The sequence below is a fragment of the Barbus barbus genome (genome assembly GCF_936440315.1).
Source record: "Barbus barbus genome assembly, chromosome: 43".
In the NCBI taxonomy this organism is placed as follows: domain Eukaryota; kingdom Metazoa; phylum Chordata; class Actinopteri; order Cypriniformes; family Cyprinidae; genus Barbus; species Barbus barbus.
Window position 1 is genome coordinate 25423947 of NC_136721.1, and position 19256 is coordinate 25443202.

A 19256-nucleotide genomic window follows, 5' to 3' on the forward strand; every position below is an offset into this window, starting at 1 on the left:
AAAGTTCTCCCGAACGTAATCTGCGTCCTCTTTAAATAGCCCTTCCTCCAGGCGTGCTTAATACATTGTACATGTGTCTTTACCTTTTTAGTCTGTGTTTTCCTTACATATATTTAGAAAGAGCTCCCTATATGGCCTTGACCTGTTGCAGCTGTTACCTATTTTGAGGGTCTGCTCATCTCATTCGTGCAGGCCTCAGAAACACACAGGCCATTAGTGCAGGCTCTGACACACACAGGCATATGATTATAATGGAAGAATACCTTGATACATTAATGGCTGCATTCACATTAATTATACTTGATTAATTCATCTTTTGACTAATAAAAATCCACCACAGTAGCAGGTAAGCTTGTGACAACTGAATTCACATGCAGGTTCAACTCTTCTTCATTTTGCTGTTTTTCTCCTTCTTCTCCAGGTGCTCTGGAAAGGACATCAGCAGTCGAGATGCTCTTCCTTGGAACATGTGAAATAGTGTAACTGAATTTCATGAGTCTCATACGCAGTCTTTGGATACGTGGTGGTAGATGACCGTCACATGAAGTTCTAGATTAGTAAATCAGACGTTGAGTCACTCGGTATTATCAAACCCTTATGCCACGTCCATCCCAGAAGAATGAGGAGTGGGAATGGAGCCAAGGAATTGACGCGCTTCATCCAGTGAGTGCATTAGTTTGGTCACGGCATGTTTCATGACGATCTTCAGAGTAGCTGGATACTGAAGAAAGGTCTGCAGACCTGCCTCCTTCCGTATTGCACTTAAGGAGCTCCGCTTCCTTCAGTGGAGAGGAGAGGAGTCGGGGAATAAGCTCAACATCGCACCGTCACCCGTTTTCACATGACCACGGCGTCTTGCTTCATTAAGAATCAAATTCCTGTCATTTTAGCGTAACAGTTTGAAGAGAAACACTCACAGTTTGGAATGATTCATTGAAGCTCTGGAGTAAACTCGATGCGCACGTTCCATCTCGATATCTTTGCCCGCAAGTGATGGGATCCAGATCGTTGACCGTTTCAGAAAAGCCGATCGGGTCATCCTTCTCAGCCCCTTCAGGTAGTCCTAGCAGGCAAAGATTACTGCATCTGCTGCCGTCTTCTAGATCAGTCACTTGTTGCTCGAGGGCGTAAAGACGCACAGTGTGTTCGCGATTACTTTTTTCTGCTCTCTCTGTTCCCCGATTAAAAAGAGCACATACTCAACTTTAGAGCACATAATTTGGATTGTAGTCATGTGAGAGGCGAATTCAGTGTGCATTGCTGCTAATTCAGTTTTGAAAATGTCTTCAAAACGCTTTATAGTGAACGCCATATTGTCTTCAATGTCCGCTCGGCCTGCTGTGGCTGCTGGTTTAGTTGTCTTCTTGGCAAGGAGGATGGTGAAAGATAAACGAGTTTCCGTCTGTGTGACATCTCCAGACAATAAAAAAACTAAAAAACTACCCCAAATATAAGAAATGAAGTCAAAAAACAGTAAAAGTTGGGTTACACACAGGGAGCTTGGCTAATGTACGTCTTGGCTCATGAAAGCATCACGTGATCTAGTTTGGCTCTAGTTTTGTATTTATTCCAGTTTATATAAAAAGGTTCATGTAGAGTGTAGAGCGCGGTGGTGGTGACGCTGAAGGCGAATGAGCATGGTGGTGCAGTTTGTTTATAGCCTAAGTGTAAAAAAGCCCACGTTCTAAAATCCAAAATGGCGCCGCTGTGTTCGGACGCCATGCGGGTCGCTCCACTGAGACTTTGCTTAAACCTACTTTTTTCCCTACTTTTACTTTCTCTTTTTACACATTTCACGTCGGCACTGATCACCTACAACATAGAAACACTTTTGGACATTGGAAACCGCTACACCAACCTGCTTCAGGACACTTTATCCACGAATCCTGCGTGGCCTCTGGAGATTCTTCGGAACACGGAGACGAACAATAACCCCCCGAGGCGACGGACCAAGAAACACCGCGGGAAGCGCGCTGGAATTCGAGTCAGACTCAGGAAAAGGGCTCACAGTCCTCCTCTTCCAAGCATTCTTCTTGCTAATGTCCAATCCTTGGAGAATAAGATGGACGATCTTAGAGCCAGGATTAGTTTCCAACGGGACATTAGGGACTGTAACATCCTTTGTTTGTCAGAAACGTGGCTTTCGTCCTCGGTCCCGGACACTGCTGTAATGCCGAGTGATAACTTCTCTGTCTTTCGGACGGACAGAACAGCAGAGGCCGGTAAATCCAGGGGTGGAGGAGTATGTTTCATGATCAACAAGAAATGGTGTGATCCCAGGAATATCTCCATTCTGTCGCGTTCCTGCTCGCCTCATCTGGAACATCTTTCCATTATTTGCCGCCCATTTTATCTGCCCCGGGAGTTTTCATCGATCATTGTTACTGCTGTGTACATTCCACCACAGGCAGACACCGGCTTGGCTTTGTCTAAGCTTCACGATGTGCTCAGCGGCTACATTAACAAACATCCTGACGCTGCCTTTATCATCGCGGGGGACTTTAACAAAGCCAACCTCAAGCAGGTCATGCCGAACTTTTATCAACATGTATCCTGTCCAACTAGAGGACCAAACACACTGGATCATTGCTACACTCTATTCAAGGATGCCTACAAAGCCCGCTCACTACCGGCTTTTGGCAAATCGGACCATGCCACAATTTTTCTTACACCGGGATACAAACAAAGGCTCGTTCAGGAACCTCCGGTGCAGAGAGTAGTGACGCGCTGGTCCTCCCACTCAGAGGCTATGCTGCAGGCGGCGCTTGATGACGTCGACTGGGACATGTTCCGGGCGAGTTCTTCTGACGTCAGCGAGTTCACGGATGTAGCATTAAGCTTCGTAAACACGCTAACCGAGCAAGCTACAGAAACAATAACGATATGGACATTCTCCAATCAGAAACCGTGGGTGGACAGAACAATCCGTGCCGCGGTTAACACACGCACTGCCGCTTACAATGAGGCTCTTCTGTCTGGGAATACGAGCGAGTACAAAGCATCGTGCTATGCTCTCCGACGCGCAGTAAGAGCCGCTAAACACAGATACAGAGAGAGAATTGAGTCTCATTTCCAGCTCAATGACTCTCGACGGATGTGGCAGGGACTGAGGACCATCTGTGACTTCGGAAACAAATCCTCCGCGGAGGTGAGAGCAGATCCGTTGCTGGCCGACGAGTTAAACATCTTCTACAGCCGCTTCGATGGCAACGACGGCGGCGCGTCAGGAAGCAGCAGGCAGAGCAGCGATGATCCTGTAATCACCGTGTCGGAGGATGAGGTTCGGAGGGCGCTAAAGAGAGTGAACGTCAGGAAAGCAGCCGGTCCTGATGGGATAACCGGCCGTGTTCTGAGGTCCTGCGCCGATCAGCTCGCTGGTTTGTTCACTTCCATTTTTAATGAGTCCCTTGCTACCGCCGTGGTTCCCACCTCATTCAAAAAATCCATCATTATCCCTGTGCCAAAGAACAATAAACCCTCTTGCCTGAATGACTATCGCCCAGTTGCCCTCACATCTATAGTCATGAAGGTTTTTGAGAGACTTGTAAAGAGCCACATCTGCTCCTCCATCCCTGATACTTTGGACCCTCTTCAGTTTGCCTATCGCCCAAATAGATCCACGGACGATGCCATTTCTCACGTTCTCCACTCTTCCCTCACACACTTGGACAGCAACAATGGGAATTATGTAAGGCTGCTATTCATTGACTATAGCTCAGCTTTCAACACTATAGTCCCCATCAAGCTGGCATCTAAACTCACTGACCTCGGCCTAAACTCCTCACTCTGTGACTGGATTCAAGACTTCCTCACCGGCAGACCTCAAGTGGTGAAAGTTGGCCAGTTCACCTCAAACACCATCACTCTGAACATAGGAGCCCCACAGGGCTGTGTCCTGAGTCCCCTGCTCTACTCTCTCTACACGCATGACTGCGTGTCCTCTCACAGCTCCACATCCATTGTTAAATTCGCTGATGATACTGTGGTTCTGGGCCTCATCTCCAACAACGATGAGACCGCATACTTGGATGAGGTAGAGAGACTCACATCATGGTGCCAGGACAACTGTCTCTCTCTGAATGTGAGCAAAACTAAAGAACTGATCATGGACTTTAGGAAGAGACAGCAGCAGCCCTACACTCCTCTTATGATCAGTGGGACCCCTGTGGAGAGGGTGAGTAACTTCAAGTACCTCGGCGTAAACATCTCCGAGAACCTGACTTGGACTACACACATCCAAACACAGGTTAAGAAAGCCAGGCAAAGACTGTACCATCTGCGACAGCTGAGGAAATTCAGGGTCTCACCAGCAATCCTGAAAACTTTCTATTCAGGGGCCATAGAAAGTGTATTGACTCAGTGCATCTCAGTGTGGTATGGAAACAGCTCCAATCAGGACTGCAAAGCACTACAGAGAGTTGTGCGCTTAGCTGAGCGCATCTCAGGGTCTGCTCTCCCCTCTCTGCAGGACATCTACCTCAAACGCTGCAAAAGTAGAGCTGTTAAAATCTTCAAGGACTCTAATCACCCTGGTAACCAGCTATTCACTTTGCTTCCATCTGGTAAGCGCTTCCGTAGCCTGATGGCAAAAACTGAGAGACTTAGGAGGAGCTTCTTCCCCCAGGCCATCAGGCTCCTAAACTCTAACTCTGTGTCATAACATCACTTGACCCCATGTAATATCACCATCAACAAGCTATTCATAATGTGTCTCTACCATGTAATATCACCATATCAACAAGCTATTCATAATTTTTCTCTACCATGTAATATCACCATATCAACAAGCTATTCATAATGTTTCTCTACCTCATATTGCTGCTATTCAAATACCCTGTACAACTTTTTGCACATTATTTTTTTGCACATTCCTCTCATTACTATTTGTCAACAACATACTGACCTGCACATTTATATTTATATTTTTTATCCTATCTTATCTTATTTTATCTTATCTTTTATTTCATGTTTGTACTTCTTCTTAATATTTGTATACTATATAATTGCACTGTCCTTGGAGCGGACCTGACCTACATTTCACTGCTGGTTATACTCTGTATAATTATGTATGTGACGAATAAAACTCTTGAATCTTGAATCTTGAATCTTGAGTTCAGTTCATGGTCTTTATAATAAAAGGGCTGTACCGTATTCAGATAGGTCATTTACTCTAGTTGAGTAGGCGCGGTTTAATCAGAGATTGCGCGAGAGCATTGGAAAAATGGCTGGAGTTCAGCAATGACGGAGAGAATCAATCCTGCTGTCTGGCATGTGGAAGTTGTGAATTGGTCCAAAATAAGAGGTCATCCTGCGGCAATTTTACGTTGTGAACTGTAGAGAGAATGTTTGTGATCTTAAATCGACAGCTGATGGTGTTACGGAAGCAGACTTCACACAGAGGTTATCAAAAATAGGTAAGATTAGGTAATTATAAAAAAAAAATATAAAATTATAAAAATTACCTATGTAAAATAGGTAATTATTTTCAGATGAGCAGGAGATGGAGATTGAATCGGTGAGTATAGAATGCTGAGACTTTTGGATGAAGAGATGAGTGAATCACTTGACTGTGTTGTCTTGACAGGAACTCATGGATAACGTGAGAACCACACACCTCACTCTGGGCAGTACAGCTTCACGGATGAAGAACCAGGATCCAGGACACAACAATCGGAGAGAACAGAAGAGGTAAGCAAGCAGGCAGGTGATAACATACAGGAGTCCACTTCGTATGAACGAGACTGGACGTCTGAGTGTAGTGAGGTGTGTGGTTTTATACATTGCATTCAAGTTACAGTTTCTACATTTTATCAGCTCTTGCTTTCCCTGGGAATCGAGCACATGATCTTGGCATTGCTAGCGCCATGCTCTACTATTTGAGCTACAGGAAAGCTGTAGCTCATGAAATTGACATGAAATTACATGAAATTCACCATAAATCTATTAATCAAAAGTATCTTTTGCAATACAGTCATTTATGAATATGAAGCAGCACAAAGTCATGATGTGAACTATAAATACATACTACTTGAAAAGGTCAGTTAGGTTTTATGCCGATTAAACCTGCAGTGACAAATACACAAAGTCTCTAAAGGCTGCAATAAAACTACTTGAATTTTAACTTTAAGCAGTTTCTATTTTGCAGTTCATCTCGGTTTTACACTCAAAAATATTTCACCCTGTTTTTTAAAGATTCACACAAGGTTATATATCTACAGTGAGAAAACCACACCTTCTGTTCATCAGTTCAGAAATTTGTTTGGCAATTATAAACTTGTCTGACAAGCACTGCTTTCTCTTCTGGTAAATCACATGATTCTGTGAGTTCTACTGGGGTGTGGACACTTTGGACTGTTAGCTTACTTTTGGAGTACACAATGGGGACATGTATTTTGTCAAGTGATGTTTATTTTGAATGTGCTTTATTCAATACAAATTGTGTCAAAGCAGCTTTATAGAGATAAACAGGAAAAAGGCAAAATCAGTTATGGAAACTCAACTATGGAGACAGTCGAGAGAGATGAAATATGACGATAATGTCATTATTCAGCTCACTTCAGATCAATGCTGCTTCATTTCAGTTTATGTCACCTCTATTTCTATAGCATTTTATACAATACAGATTGTGTAGAAGCAGCAGAAGTAGCTTCACAGAAATCAACAGCAGAATATTTGAATCAGTTATCGGCAACAGTGTGACATCCAATTCAGCTAATAAACAGTTTTACAAGTAAGAGAAGAAGTTCATTCTGATAACATTGTCTGTGTGGTCCTATCGATACATTTCTGAGAATTAAGTGACTTTCAGACACCAACTAAGCAAGCCAAAGGTGACTGTGTCAAAGAGCCCAAAGTCCTTCGGGAGAATATGAAGCAGCACAACACACTGAAGTGAACTATTATTACATACTGCTTGCAAAATATCAGTTGGTCTTTATTCACAGTAAACATGCAGTAACAGCCTGTATTTACAGTAAAAATCCAGTTTAATCAGTTTATATATAGAAATATATACAAGTTATTTTTAATTATAGCAAGTTTATAGCAAGTGAGAAAACCATACCTTCTATTCATCAATTCAAATATTTGTTATATGAAATGAATGTTGAACTGATAAATAGCAGGTAAGGATCCACCCGCCGGCACAAAAGCGAAGGCCAGCAGCCTGGTTGAAGGCATCTGCATGTTCAGTCTTTTACTTGCGCTTCTACAAAGTTCACGTAATTATCAGGATTTTATTTCAATTTTAATCTAGCTCTGTGTTTAATCTGACTCTAATTTTAAGTGATCATTCAGTTTAGACTGTATTTCTAATTCAAAGACTGATCACGGATATTGAATATGTATTTATTTAGATATTTGATTATTCTAGACATCCCATACTTTCAATTATTCATTCATTAAGGACCCGGCATCACTTAGAAATTCACTTGGCCAACAATGAACACACTGCACAAACTCGCCAGTTCTGTTCTCATAGCTGGCAAATAACAAAAAGTGTTGTTGTTTTTTTTCTATAATCATGAAAACTGTAAATCATTAAATCAGCAACAGCCAGCGATCAGAAGATCCCTAATAATAAGTCCCATGCTCCATTCATCGGTACTTCAGTATGATCTATCCTGATTTGCAGGAACACCAGACTGCACTTAAATCAAATTTAACAGTTTATTATTATTCAAGTAAAAGTGTGTTACATAATTAAACAATTAGAAGCCAATTCAGAATTAAATTCAGTTGACAATAATGCCACTTCGCTTATATGCCCAGACCAGAAACAAAGAAATCTTCAAATCAGTTTTAAAAACATAAAGACCTTGTGGTTTGTTAAGATCTCATGACCCAGGGTCGCATCTGGCTGGAGAAAGGAAAACATTCTCACAGACCCTGAGGGAGACACACTCCTCAGCAGCAGAACACAATTGTACAAAAGTTTTCAATCTTTCTCATGATATAAGCGACTGCTAAGAAATTGAGACCATTTTACCAATCGCATGGATACCTTAGAATGATACCAAACATGAAGGGGACAAACAACAGGTTCAAAAGATAAATCACATGTGGTATCTAGATATTCTTCAGTTAACTTTCAGTAAACCTGGTGAGGAGAGGAAGAGGAAGAGGAAGAGGGGAGAAAGGGGTCATAAATGAGCAAGGAGAGAGGATTGGACAAGATGGTGTAATTTTCTCTTTTTGGTGATCTCTTCTCCAGATTAGTTTTATAGTGTTGTTGCATGGCATCTGTTTTGTGCAATTTTCTGAACTTTGATTTCATGGAGAGATCATTTCACTTTCACTTACACAGGTGTGGTTTTCTCATGTAGTGAAACCTTTTCTTCCAGTAAATCACATGCTTCTACAATCTTTAAAACACTCTATACAAAAATAAACATATACAAGGCTCAGATGACATGCAGCATTCTGAAGCACAATATGAAAATTAGGTACAATCTATAAACACTCATTTATGTAACTGAGGCACTTTAGTCAACATTTGAGTTTGCATAAGCATCATCATTCTGTTTTTGTAGACTATAATAACCTGATTTAATGTTCATTGTGAAAATTGCATAGGCAGGCAAAGATTTTGAAATAAATTAAGAATAAACTTGAAATTGTGAGCTGTGTTTCTAGTCAACTGCTTTTATTCTTTGTGTCATTGTCTGAGGTTAACACCAGTCTGAAATGATTTGGCTCCACCTTTCACCATTCTGAAAGTGCAAGTATGGATGGAATGAGGTTTTTTTTGTTTTACTTCAATCGAAAGAAGCCATTTCAACTCGATCATACAGGTAATACAAGGGTCCAGCAGCTTTATTTTATTTTTTAGTAGTAGTTTTTTTTTTTAAAGTAAGGTAAGTTTAATAACTACATCATTTTTATTGTGGTTGTGCTAGAGATGTGAACTGGGTTCAAGGAATTATTTTTCAAAAAACAAAACAAAAAAACAATTGATCAATTAATATTAATATCTATCTAAAACCTCATCAGTCAAAATGCTGATTAGGATGAGAATCATGAGATCTATTTTAATTGCCAATAATTTGTTAACAACAACCCAGATAACTTCTTAAAAGACAAATGTATACAAACACTCATACCACACTTGAATCGTGTTCATTTGGTCTGTTTAAAGAATTAATTACTTTTTAAACTTATTTTAACATGGGTGACATCATGCCAGATTTAATTTAAAGGTGGGTTTTGTCATTATTACTTTGGGTTGCCAACTTGATTGGATGGAGTAAGATTTTAATGCCATGGCTGCATCAGTCATGTCTATTTGAGACTCTGAGAATAATTAATGGGATATATATATATATATATATATATATATATATATATATATATATATATATATATATATATATATATATATATATATATATATATATATATATATATATATATATATAAACATATGAAACATTTGCAAAATAAAGTGTATGACATTTTGTAAAACCACACATGAACAGACTTACACCACATTGTGTGGCGTCATACCATCAGACATTATGCACGATAATAATAATAAATATAGCTGAAAGCAGCAATTACGGGGCCAAGCTCTACAGAAGCAAGCATCAGACCAACTGCAGAAATGAGTAATTGCGCCATTTTAGGATGATTTTAGTCAAAACGGCTGAAAAATCATAAATACAACCTCTAGTAATATGATTTATTGGGTTATCACATTTGACTAATAGGTGGCGCTGTTATCAAATCAATGTGGTGTGTTCTGTGTGAGTTGACAATGGCACACACAAAGTTTGGTGTCAATATGCCAAAGCATTGCAGAGATACAGCCTCAATTGTCATTTTGGCATCATGCTTCAAATTCGTTGCTGTGGTATGTGAAAACGATTTTGTCTATCAACACAAAATCCATAACTTTTGGTCAGCATGGTCTGAAGATGATATGATTTGATTTTGGTGAAAAACGGACCAACGGTCTAGGAGGAGTTTGAAAAAGTAGGTTTTTAAAGAAAATCAAAATGGACTGACTATGGCAACATTGTTATCATTGTCCTCAGCATGACCCAAAGAATCTATTAATACCAGTTTCATTGCAATAGGCAAAATTCACAAAAAGCTATTAGCATTTCATTCACAAGTTTTGTGATTTTTGGCCAAACCATTCAGAAGTTATAAGCAAAAATATACATTTTTCATATCTCCTGACCACTATGTGGCACAGCACCGAAACAGTGCAGGTAGTCTCAGGTCATGCTTGTTATAAGACACACCACGTTTGGTCTCAATACGCCAAACTGTTGTGGAGATACAGCCTCAGATCCATTTTTGCGTGCTTTTCGTTGAATTCGTTCGTCTGTCATTCAAGAATGGTTTGATGTATCGACTTGAATTTCATAACTTTTTGCCAGCATGATCCGAAGATGATCTGAGGCAATTTTGGTGAAAATCGGACGAACCGTCTAGGACGAGTTCGAAAAAGTAGGTTTTATGAACAATTAAAAAAACAAAACCTTACGATTTTTAAATTTTGGACTTCATTCGACTTGGCATGAGCCAAGGATTTTCCTACTGTGCCTTACGGTTCAAAAGTTATTAGCATAAACATGACTGAAACTTTGGACAAGTGGTAGTGCTAGAGAGTTTGAGTTAGAGACTCCAAACTTGCTATGGTTAGTATTGTGACTGTTCTCTATCGGTGTGCCAAATATCACAACTTTCCTGCAAGGGGTTCTATGGGCTGCCATATACTCAAGAGCGGAAGAAGAAACGGAAGAAGAAGAAGGCCAACAGATAAAGTAGGTGCCTACGCACCTTTGGTGCTTGGCCCCTAAATATAGCTGCAAGCAGCCATTAAGGGGCCAAGTACTCCAGCTGCAAGATGAGGAGCTAAGCATGGCATGGAACATCAGATATAGCCGCAGAGTCATTTTGGCACCATGCCTAAAATTTGTAGCAGCGCTGTACGAAAAAGATTTTGTCTATCAATACGAAATCCATAACTTTTTGTCAGGACAGTCTGAAGATGATTTGACTCGATTTTGGTTCAAATTGGACCAACAGTTGGGTATGGTTCAACTCGGCATGATGCACTGAATCTTAAGAGACCAGTTTTGTGATTTTCTTTTTTTTTTTTTTGCCAAACCATTCACAAGTTATAAGCAAAAATAGCCATTTTTTGTAACTCCTGACAACAAGGGGGCACAGTTCCAAAACACTGCAAGTAGCCTTAGGTCATGCTTGTTATAACACACACCAAATTTGGTCTCAATATGTCAAACCATTGCAGAGATATAGCCTCAGATAGAGCCCTGCATTTCAGCCCAGGCCCGACTTTTTAAGGCCCTAGGGCTAGGCTTCGGGCCAACTTTCACATCATAGTTCAGACGCGGGCCAGGTCTTGGGCCTGTTTTAGGTCTCGCCTTATTTTTATATATTTTTAATTGCTGCACTGGTGGAGACAACACAAGACTGCCAAGTGCTACCGCGACTGCCAAGAGCTGTTCAACGGTGTTTAGTATCCCGCAGCAGCAGCAGTGAGCTGTCAACACAGCTGAAGAGTTCCCTTTCGAAAGCTACAATCGATGCTGCGCTGCTCAGCGCATTGAGAAACGTCTTTAGTCGTGACCAGCTGTGAATATTGTGTGTAACACGTCGATAGAATTGACCCGGAGGTAATATAGCCTCGGTCGATGACGTCATCGGCGCGCACCCGCCACACGAGGCTATAAAAAGATGAGCCACAGGTGCATCATCAGGTCTTTTGTCTTCAGACCATTCTGTGCATGTGTGCGTCGAAGAAACATTCTGGCAGGTTTGCAAATCTTTTTCTCTCACGTTACAACAAAGAGTTTAAAAAGTAAAAGAAGAGAAATGAGCCAACAAATCAGTAAGCGTTGTGTTCCTCCATGCTCCCGTCCCATGTCTGAGCTGGATACACACGATTACTGTTTTGTTTGTTTGGGGGAAGAGCACGCGGTTCTGGCTATAGAGAAAGGCGGGTGCGAGCATTGTGACCAGCTCACAGTTAAGATGCTTCGCTCCCGTCTGAACTATTTCCAGTCCGCACCCGCATTACCATCCTGGGGCTCTCGTATGGATCTGCATGACGAGCAAGAGACGGGTCCGTCCCTTTCGCTTGCTGCGTCATCAGATGCTAACATCCCTTCTCGTGATCTCGAAGCGCACTCCGGTGCTTCTTCGGTTCAGGAGGGGGATGATATATCTCTTGGTTCTTCAGATCACGAGCAGCCAGCCTCTGAGCATTCCTCTCGCGAAAGGAAATCTGTCGAGGAATTGCTAGAGGTGGTTACTCGCGCGGTGGCCAGGTTACAGCTTGACTGGCCACGTGAACAAGAGACCCCCAAACGTAGTAAGCTAGAGGATATGGGTAAAGCTTTCCAAAATGCAGGTCAGGCTGGTGCTGCGCTGCACACTATGGCACTGTTACAGACATACCAGGCTGACCTGTTGAAGGATTTGAGTATGGGCAGTACCATCGACGAGGAAGCGTTCTCTGAGCTTCGTCGAGCCACAGATCTGTCTCTCCGTGCGACCAAGCAAACGTCGGCCGTTCAATGAGTGCTTTAGTCAGCACGGAGAGGCACCTGTGGCTGAATCTGACAGGTATTAAAGAGAAAGATCGTTTGTTTCTGTTAGACTCCCCTGTTTCTCCCTCTGGTTTGTTTGGCGACTCCGTGAACACCGTAGTGGCCAGGTTTAAAGAGGTGAAGAAACACGAAGAAGCATTCGTTCAGTTCCTTCCTCGCCGCACTCAAGGGGAGGGGCCGTCTGCCACCCAGCCCCGCGCTGGTCCTTCAAAAGCTAGGGAGGTTAAAAAGCAGAGCGTGGCAGAGCGTGCTCCCCCTCGTAGAGACTGGGGACAGGCTCGCCGCGCTCAGCAACCTCCCAAGCCAGACCTCAGGACTATTATTAACAAGAAGCGAAAGTCCTGATGGTCTGGCACCCAATCTGGTGGGGGTAGTCCCCCGCGGGATGGGGCGCGTTCAAGATCTCTTCGCCCCTTCCCGCTACCCTCACAAAACCACTCCATCCCCGCCACCTCTCGTGCTTCGGGGGGCAGCGGTTTCCAGCGAAATGTTAGATGTTCCGTTGTTTCCGGCTGTCATTCCGGACGCGGAACATCTAACATCCCCTCAAAAGGAAGTATTAAAATTAATACCACTCTCAGAGAGTCTGGCAGCGTGGAAACTTCTGCCAGGCATTTCTGCGTGGGTATTAAGCACAGTGCAGATAGGATACAGAATCCAATTTGTGTTAGCTCATCTAGTTTCTCTAGGTTTGAGACTCAACACCAAGAAAAGTGTTCTTTCTCCTGCCCAGAGAACGACTTATCTCGGGAACGTTTGGGATTCGATCACGATGCGGGCACAACTATCTCCCGCTCGTATCGAGACCATTCGGCAGACCATGAGCAAAGTCAGGCTAAGGCAAGAGCACACTGTTCGTCAGTACCAAAAGATGTTAGGTTACATGGCTTCAGTATCCACGCTGATTCCTCTGGGGCTGTTGCACATGAGACCGTTTCAGTTGTGGCTGAAAGCCAGAGGATTTCATCCAAGAGCCAATCCTCAAAGGCAAATAAAAGTGACGCGCCATGGGCTTCGTACACTATCTCTGTGGCTCAGACCCCGGTTCCTCGCCTTGGGTCCCACTCTAGGGGCGCCGTGTCGTTGCAGACTGCTAACGACGGACGCCTCCCTGATGGGCTGGGGAGCGGTCTTAGATGGCCGTCCAGCTCAAGGGGAATGGGAGGGCCATCAGCTCGATTGGCACATCAATTGCTTCGAGCTGATGGCCGTATTTCTGGCTCTGAAATATTTTCTCCATCAATTGAGGGGCTGTCATGTCCTAGAGTGGACAACACAGCAGCAGTCTCTTATATAAATCACCAGGGAGGTCTGCGCTCACGCAATCTGAACAGAATAGCGAGGCAGATTTTTCTCTGGGCCCAGGACAAGTTCCTGTCACTCAGGGCAGTATACATTCCAGGGCATTTGAATGTGGGAGCAGATTTACTGTCCAGGCAGACACTACCGACGGGGGAATGGAAACTCCACCTGGAAGTAGTGAAACAGATTTGGACCAAATTTTACAAAGCGGAGGTGGACCTCTTCGCCTCACTACAGACAGCGCAATGTCCCCTCTACTTCTCTCTGAGTCACCCAGCTCCACTGGGTCTGGATGCGATGGCGCACACATGGCCCAAGATGCGCCTGTATGCATTTCCTCCAGTTTCTCTGCTCCCGGGAGTTCTAGCCAGAGTTCGCCAACAAGGGTCTTGCCTCTTGCTGATAGTGCCACGTTGGCCGAACAGAGTGTGGTTCTCAGAGATAATATCTCTCCTCGACGGCTCGCCGTGGGCGATTCCGGAGAGGAGGGACCTTCTGTCTCAGGCGGAGGGCACGATATTTCATCCCAGGCCCGACCTGTGGAATCTTCACGTTTGGCCCCTGATGGGAACCAACTGAGGTACACTGGGCTTTCGTCTGCCGTTATTGAGACCATTCTGAGTGCTAGAGCTTCCTCCACTAGACAAAGTTATGCCAATAAATGGGGTGTTTTTGAAAGGTGGTGTGTTTTACACAATGTAGATCCAGTCAACTGCCAGGTTGCTTCAGTTCTGGACTTCATGCAGGAGATATTATCAACAGGCACATGCCCTGCTACTCTTAAGGTTTATGTGGCCGCTCTTTCGGCTTGCCACGCCTTGGTAGACGAGGCGCCACTCGGGAGACATCCTCTGCTCTCTCGCTTCCTTCGGGGGGCCAGGCGACTGAGGCCTCCAGTAAAAACCAAGATCCCTTCATGGGACTTAGCTACAGTTCTCGAGGGTCTGGTTGAAACCCCCTTTGAACCTATAGAATCAGCGTCTGATAAACTTCTGACTCTAAAAATGTTTTTTCTCATGTCAATAACTTCCTTGAAGAGAATTGGGGATATGCAGGCTCTGTCTATCTCTCCATCCTGCTTAGACTTTGCCCCAGGTATGGTGAAAGTGATTTTGGATCCACATCCTGATTACCTGCCTAAGGTTCCATTTTCGGCTGTACATCCGGTCATTCTAGAGGCCTTCTGCCCTCCACCGTTCACAACGTCGGAGCAGGAGAAATCTCATAGACTGTGTCCAGTCCGTGCTCTTCAGGCTTACATCAACCGCACTAGCCAGTGGCGTAAGTCAGAGCAACTGTTCGTCTGTTATGGTGGTAGTAACAGAGGAGCAGCTGCCACCAAGCAGACCATGTCTCATTGGGTCAGGGATGCTATTGCTCTTGCTTATGAGGCGCACGGTCAAGCTTCGCCTATAGGTCTTAGGGCTCACTCCACCAGGGGGGTCGCCTCCTCTAGTGCTTTGGCAAGGGGTGCCCCCTTACAACAGGTTTGTGATGCGGCAGGTTGGTCCTCTCCGCACACATTTATAAGATTTATAGTTTGGATGTTCATGCCACTCCGGGCTCTCATGTCCTTGAGTCAATGTCACAACCTAATGTCTGAGGCCTTCTTGCGTTCTTGTGGGCACACCTGCACAACCGTGGGGTCCAGACATTTCCAAGCACGGCGGCGTGGGTATTCTCGTTCCCAATGCGCTGAGCAGCGCAGCATCGATTGTAGCTTTCGAAAGGGAACGTTTCCGGTTACTTAACTGTAACCTTGTTCCCTGAGAAAGCGGAACGAGATGCTGCGCTGCTTTGCCGTGCTGAAGATGTCCCAGGACTGCTCTTCAGACAAAATATCCTGATGATGCACCTGTGGCTCATCTTTTTATAGCCTCGTGTGGCGGGTGCGCGCCGATGACGTCATCGACCGAGGCTATATTACCTCCGGGTCAATTCTATCGACGTGTTACACACAATATTCACAGCTGGTCACGACTAAAGACGTTTCTCAATGCGCTGAGCAGCGCAGCATCTCGTTCCGCTTTCTCAGGGAACAAGGTTACAGTTAAGTAACCGGAAACGTTCTGCTTTCAAATGCATGCAATGGGCTAACGCTTGCAGCAAAGCCCATGCAAACATAATAACCATGAATATGTCCGCGAGAAATAGTAAGGAGATATTTGAATTATTTACTAATAAACTAGTGTTTTCTGAGTCCGTTTCGCAAGGATAAAGCTACTGATTTTGATCTTTTTCATCTTTATTGATTATGATTAATATTCTAATAAAAGTTTTGTTTTTTATTTTGTTAAGTGGTAATTTAAAGCTTTCTATACACATACTGTGAGGCATGTATTCGCTCAGTTTCAGTTCATTCTTGTGAATCGCCGTTCAAGACGAGATGGCAGAAAGCACATCATGTTTGTTTTCTTTGTTGTATAAAAGCACAACATTTTGTTGATATTGTGAGTGCACACAAATAAAAGTAGACCCTTTACAGTTCGAATGAGGTATTACTCTTACCTTTATCAGAAAAAAATTACGGTGTAGTCTATTTTAAGTTGTTTCCACTGAATAAAATGCAAGTGTTTGCGCTGGTGCCTCCAAGTCTTGCAGAGCGCGCTTTAGCTTCCAGTCTCGCACAAACTTGGATACAGGCTAGCGCACAATATTATTATAGCACGGGTTTAACATTTAAACACTGTTATATGTTTGAACTATTTTACTATATAGATTTTCTGGTTTAATGCATAAGAGATGGTTGATTAGTTGTACTGTTTATTTGTAATCAGTTGGTAAATAGGATAAAAGTTTGTTTCTCTCTTTGCATGTCTAAACCCATTATTTCATTGCTATTTGCTGTGTTCTGTAAATTACAACGTCAAAAGAGAGTGAATACCTGTATTTTTCCTGGAGTCGCCAGTAGGTGGTGCTGTGTGTGTTACGTATGGGGAAATGCACATGAGCTCTCGTTATCGCACATTTTGTGTGATGTGCAGGGAGCACTTCGAGGGAAACGTGCAGTCTCTGTGAACTTTGGCAAATTTAAGACCATTTATTAGTAAATATGATATTTTCTGCTAAAATTCTTTTTTTTTTTTTTTTTTGTAGACAGCAAGATCAAAGTTCACTTGGTGATCGTCCCATGAGTAAGTCAAGTATAGTTGTACTTTAAGCTGGAGAAACGTGACAAATCATAATCATTAAACCAGGCAAATTGTCAGTATGTTAATTCTATAATATTTGGTCTCCAAAAACAGTTTCATTTTTCAATATTATACAGTGTTGATTGTACAACTGCCATTTAAAAACATGGTGTGTTTGTGTATGTTTCAGTGGGTGATCTGAGGATTGTCCTGGTGGGGCAGAACACATCAGAAATCAACAGAGTGGGAAACTTCATCATAAATAAACAAGTGTTTGGAAAGAAAACACCACAACCTGATGTGGAGACGTTCAGTGAAAGAGTGGAGAGGAGAAACATCACAGTCATCAACACAACTCACCTGCTCAACCCAGAACTCAAAACAGTGATAAAGAAAGTGTCAGAGTTTTCTCGTCCAGAAACTCTTGTGATCATCCTTGTGCTGCAGCACAAGGATTTCAGTAAGAAGCATAGAGAGATATTACCTGCTGTGTTAAACTGCTTTGGAGAACATGCGATGAAGCGCACAATGATCTTGACTACTGATGATGAGAAACACAACACTAAACCAAAATCTGTAAAAGAAAATGAATTTATTCAAGAAATATCTACAGAATGTGGAGGAGGACATCTTCAGCTTCAAAACACGCAACGCTCTCAAATACTTCAAAAAGTGGATGAAATAATCACTCACAGTGGTTTTAAGGACACAAAGCAGGCCTCATCATTGAATAAAGAAGACGGAAGATCTGAGCATTCAGTCAGACTGAAAGAGAGAGCGGCAGATTCTGAGTACAAACAGTTTGGAAAACATAGTTATTGGAAACGTTATGGTATGTCTTCTACAGTTGCTTTCAACTATTTAATTTACTAGGTACGCCTTAAAATCAGACATGTTTGCAACCCAGGCCAAATATGTAACAATATCCAGATTCAGAACCACAGCACTAGCAATTTTAGGCCAGCAGCAACAGGGCAGAAGAGAACATTTACTGACCCCGATGTCGCTTTAAACCATTTAAAAACACAGCAAACAAAAAAAAACAATTGGATTTGATTTAAGCCACTCTAGTTTGCCTATTGTTGCAGGTCAAAAAGTAAAAAAATGAATGGTAAAATCATTAATGAAAAATGTTTTTGTCTCTTTTGTTTTCCAGTGCCAAATGTAATTTCAAGGTCTGAAAAACAAAAGCTAATCTTAGTACTGTGTGGATGTGATACAACTCTGAAAACTTCCATGTCAAAACTATTACTGGGTGAAAATTCAATTATATCAGTTCAACAAGAGTCCAGATCTGTGCGTGTGTGGAGAGATGTGGAGCTTCATGGACGTGTGATCAGTCTGCTGGAGCTTCCAGCACTGTTCAACACTCGTCTCTCAGAGGAGGAAGTGATGCATCAGACTCTCCGCTGTGTGTCTCTCTGTCAACCTGGAGTTCATGTTTTCCTCCTCATTATTAATGTGGGTCGACTTACTAATGACGACAAAGCAGAAATAGGGAAGATCCAAAAGATATTTGATTCAAGAGAGCATTTCATACTACTCTTCACCACTGATCTCCCTGATGATGCACCAGTGACAGATTTTGTCAAATCCAATCCAGAATGTCAGAGGTTAATCAGTCTCTGTGGAGGCCAGTACAGACTAATGAGGTTAAATAAACCTGAAAACTCAAGACAGATCCCAGATCTACTGGATTATATAGGGAACATGAAGACTGTACCATATTCACTTCAGATGTATGTGAAGGCTCAAGAGAACAGAGCCAGACATGAAACAGAGGAGAAATATGAAGAGAAGTTTAAGAGAATGGAGGATGAAATTGATGGATTAAAGCAGAAGCTTCAGACTGAGGGTGAGTGAATATTTTCTCAAAGTAGGGGAAAAAAAATTGTCCATATCTAATCATTATATTCACATTAGTAACAAGGTCTCTAGGAGCGTATCTGTTACGGGGCTGACGAGACGTGAGACGTGCGGATCCATATGCAAGGCTTTATTATAAAACATGGTCAAAAACAGGCAGGGTCAGACATCGGCAAACAGGTATGGCAAGGGCAAGACAGAGCAATCCGTGGAACAAGCGTGGGTCGATGATCGGCGAACAGTATCCAAAGGGGCAAGGCAGAGAGATAATCCAGAGACGAGCAATAAGTCCAAACGGGGAGCGAACAGAGTCCAAACGGCAGAGGCTAAGGGTAAATCCAGTAAACACGGGCAGGGTCAGACACGGTAGGAA